The 4,812-nt window shown below is 33.7% G+C and overlaps 1 non-coding gene across 1 annotated transcript; it reads left to right on the top strand.

Annotated features, from left to right (window-relative positions):
• Positions 1-343: 343 nt before the first annotated feature.
• TRNAV-AAC lies at positions 344-417 on the top strand. Its single transcript has one exon. It is a non-coding gene; the product is annotated as a tRNA-Val (tRNA).
• The last annotated feature ends 4,395 nt before the right edge of the window (positions 418-4,812 follow it).

Here is a 4,812-nt window from a genome sequence, read left to right as displayed (position 1 = left end):
GTTTAAACAATTGTTTTTATAAAATATGTATACATTATTAATAAATTAAAAAAATCTAAATAGATAATACCTTAAAATTAAATTATTTTAATACTTGAATTATAACTTCACATATTAATTAGACGAAACCCAATCATGAATCCCATAAAAAAGAAAACTCTCTCCCCATTTGAAAATTCATTTTATTTAACTTTAACCGAATAAAACTTTCATTAATACACTATCGTTGCGGTTCCTTTAAATTGCCATTGGCCACACGTCCCCAATCCATGGTTGAGAAATCCATTCGTTCAGGTTTTTTACTATTTGTCTGATAATATGGTTCAAAGACTGCAGCCAAGGTGGTGTCGTGGTGTAGTTGGTTATCACGTCAGTCTAACACACTGAAGGTCTCCGGTTCAAGTCCGGGCGATGCCATGTTTTGATTTTTTTTCATTTTTTTCATGCTTTGCTTATCTGAAAACATGGAACCGGAACTTTCATATTTCATGGATTTAAAATTGGAAAACGGAAACCAAACAAAACAAACGTTAATGTTTTGGAATATGATTGTTAGTCTGTGAGTTTCCTAAATATCAATGAAGTTAAACTCTGTGGTTAACATAAACTCCTGCAGATAAACATTGTGGAATGGTGAGCATGCATTTGGCTTTGATGCTTTGTTTTTATCATGGTTTCCGGAGTTCTCTAATGCGTTCCAAAACTTGGCCAAAGCTCCGGTTGGGTGACTGCACATGTTCCAATCTTGCTTGACCGTCCGCTGATGCTCGATCACCGCTCCATCCGTGTTTACTTTAACCCAACTTGCGTATCCATTTGATCTGTTTAAGTAAGCACCCTGCAACTCGTTTTAGAACATCATCATACTATTACTAAAAAGGACTAAATTCCTATGCTTCCATAACCACCAGCAAGTAAATCCAAAAAAGAGTACCCCATTTGCACTTTGTATGTTGTAGTTATGCTTCATGTGATTGTTGTCATCTCTTTTCTTTGCTTCGCCTTATGGGCACTGCTGATTTCCCAAAAGTTCACCAAAAACCAAGTTTTCTCCATCTGCCTTGGCTTCCCTTTTCTTTCCTCCTACCACTCCCCCAACACTATTGCCTTTGTTACCTCATCGCCATTCCTTCTAAACCCTGCTATTGAATCGTTGCATAATGCAAATGATTTTTTATTATATATTTAAATTAGATAGATACTTTAACAATTATAATATTTATGATAATTGTCTCTATTATTGATTTATCCCCTTTCTCTTCTTATAAATAGCAAGCTCTATCTCATTATTTGATACTATTATTTCAGATTCTTTATTTCTTTATGCACGAAAATCTTTCTTTTCCACTTCATCACTTCAAATGCACGACATTTAGAATATTGTATAAATCTTGGGAGCTACGTCTACTATCATAATTATACCAATTTAGACGAGATTATTTAGAAAGCACTGGATTTTACCAAAAAACAATAAGCATATTAATTTTCATTCTATTATTATTATTACTATTTATGTCACATCGCACATTTAAGCTTGATTTATAATTATTTAATTTATTTTAGGGACCAAATTGTATGATTTTGAAAATATTAAGATAGTTTTCAAATTTTCTAAAAGTTCAAGGACCTAGTCCTGAAATTTCCCCTCTCTTGTCTGCTGTAGAAAACAGAAAAGAAAATAAAGAATGTGTATGCGGTTTGGAAGAAGCCTTGAACCTATGACCTTAAGAATAAGGGGCAATGCCTCTACCAATTAAGCTAGGCTATTCAAGAAATTTGTAGTAAAAAATAATATTTTAATAGATTTGAGCTCGATCTTAAAACCCCAAATCAAAATGGATCCAAATCCTAAGAATTAAATCCTCAATTCTCTTTCCCCTATCCTCGTCCACCACCGTGCAATCTCTGTCCAGCTATCGTGATTGCCATCGCTGCCACCAACAAGACTGCCTTGCCACCGCGACCAAAACCCCCATCGTCCCTCGCATTGGAATATCGTGGTTTGTCGTGGATCGACGTTTGTTTGCCCGTCGGAACCTTAACCTGTCATCTCAATCTTCTGTAAATTTTGTCTGCTTCTACCAACGAAATGCCTCACCGCCCTCATCATTGAGTTCCCCACTTAGTTCCGACCAAAACCCAACTATCGTGGTCCCTACCCGTGGATCCTTAAACTTTGATTATTTTGTTAAAAGTTTTTTAATATCGGAAATGAATGGATAAGAAATTACGAAATTGCCCATATGGTGTAAAAAGACAGATTGTCCCTAGAAGTGTAAATAACCTCGAAAGTTAATACTTGACATGATAAAACTACTATTTTACCTGTTAAAGACTTATCTTACCTAGAAAACCCTAATAACTGATTAAGACCTCCGTAATGATAAAGAACTTAAAATTCCCGATTCTAAAATAATCACCCAATAACTAAATTTATTGGAAATGATGCATACAATTGAATTGAAATATTTGAAATGACCAAAATACCTTTAGACCTCAAAATGGTCGAAATACCCTCAAGGTCCGAAATGAACAAAATAACCTCAAGTACTAAAATAATCTAAATACTCTTGTGACCTAGAAATAAATGAATGTCTTTGGACAATTTTGAAAACACCGACAAACCTAAAGATTGTATCACCTCTAAAGGTTTTGAAGCACGACCCAAGCATGTCGGTCTTTCTTGGATACTGTTGCATTGTAGAAACAAAATAAATACCACTAGAAAACCTATTTGTCTCCTCAAGATATGTTCTATGATGTTTCTAAAGGTAATCAGTTCAACCAGTGATGTCTGTATTAAGAAGTGAATATTCGTGAAATATATCGTTCCAGATAATTGACAAGTATCACCGTGTTGGGATATGTATAGTTCAATTTGACTCAAAATCCAAAGAACTAGAAATAAATTTGGAATACTGTAAATTTATGTTTTATCCTCCTAAACCAAATTACCAAGTTTTCTCCCAAAATGACTAAAAATGCCCTTGATGGCCTCAGTAATGAAATCACTCCTATTACATCTGAATCTAAAATTCTGATGTAAAGTTCCTTATTATTACTTTTTTGGTGCACCTGAAATCAGAAATGGTTCCGAAGTATCAACTTCTAAATGTTCGATTAGATATGTTGGTAATCAAACCCTTTTAATCGAGATCCCGTTTCCGAAATCCAATCAAATTGCATAAGGTTGTGTTTTCTTTCTTGATATTACCTAACACCTCAGGAAATATATTTGAATCCTCTAGTGTGTTTCCTATGCATTTAGATATTTTATATGATTTTAAAGGTATGATTTTGATATTTGAAACAAAAATTCGATCTATGTTTTCTAATACTAAATACATCTGACTACTGATTTATGATACTAAATACATCTTACTCCTGATTTCTAATATTACTAGTTACCTATTTTTACTGAAAAATATAAATATGTCTGATTGATGGATCCTGAAACTAATGTCACTGTCTGAACTATTTTGTTGGGGTACTGTCTGGGTATGTGTATGGAGTTCTGAGGTTCAGCTAGATTGTAATTCCTAACGGACCTTATAGTTTGGGGAAAAATGCAGATTGGTGTTCGGTTAGATGGCACGATCTCTAAACTCTGGTTTTATACAAAAATATTTGCCTCTTGATTTCTGACATTTCTAGTTACGGTTAAACTGATCTATAATGGGGTATTGATTGTGTAGGATTTAGGAGTTTTGAGGTTCAACTAGCTGGTAAATCCTTTTTGTTCTGATCATTTTTATTGAACTCCTATACCTATCGAGCATATGGTGTACGGGTGGAGGGTATTACTGTGTTTTAAAAATTTGTTTTACTAAAATAAACTACTATTCCTGGTTTTGTTGGAACACACTAGACTTCCCAACTCAATCTACTGAATCTGTCTCTCTGAACGTTCCCTCTCTAACTTATAAGTTTCCTAACTGTTACTGAAAAATTAATTAGTGAGACCTCAACTCTTTACTATGACCTGTATATGCCTGGATAACTAAGGAAATATCATACTTCCACATATCGGCTTGTCCTTTAGTTTCATTTGGTAGTTTTGTATTACTGAGTTTTTCAAAGCTCATTTTGTATGCATATCGGAGTTTGTAACTTATTTTGAAATTGTGTATAATTGGATTCTGAATTTAATTTGTGAATGTTTTCTGAACTAATATAATATATTTATAAATTGTTTTATGGTTTGAAATGATTTAACAAAATTTTTATTTTCTGGATTTTTATTGTGAGCCGTTCCTATAGTCCTAATGTGACATATCGGATCGGATCAGACCAACCGTATCATTTTAGGGGTGTTACAATTTATGATAGTCAATATTAACTTTGTTGTTCGGGTTAGATTTTTAACACACCATGTGTTTTTTATTTCACTCAAACAATCTCAGCACATCCTGATCACCAACCCTTGGAAACAGAAAACTTTGTTTATACCGTTGGGATTTGGGAAACGAGATCGTAAATGATCTATGCTTAGTGAAATGAGTTTTATCACTTGGGGTGATGGGTGGGTAGAGCTCAACAACAACAGAAACTACATCATTTCCCATGTCTGAAACATTTATCTCAATCGAAAACCGTAGCATTACATGTTTCAAAACAGTGTTGGACTTTGAGTTTCATTTGACCAAAATAATGTTAACAGAAACAACCAACCAATCACTTGTTTTTTTTTACAATATTCATCCAGCCATTATTTACCAAACTGTTAAGTAAACCAAAAATGAATGTTCAAAATTCCCCTCACAGCCCCACCAAAATATAATAAGTTATTTCAACCATTCTTCCCTCAAAATC

Source organism: Hibiscus syriacus, unplaced genomic scaffold (assembly GCF_006381635.1).
Source record: "Hibiscus syriacus cultivar Baekdansim isolate YM2019G1 unplaced genomic scaffold, ASM638163v2 tig00112738_pilon, whole genome shotgun sequence".
NCBI classification, from domain to species: Eukaryota; Viridiplantae; Streptophyta; class Magnoliopsida; order Malvales; family Malvaceae; genus Hibiscus; species Hibiscus syriacus.
This window is presented reverse-complemented; position numbering and strand designations above follow the sequence as displayed.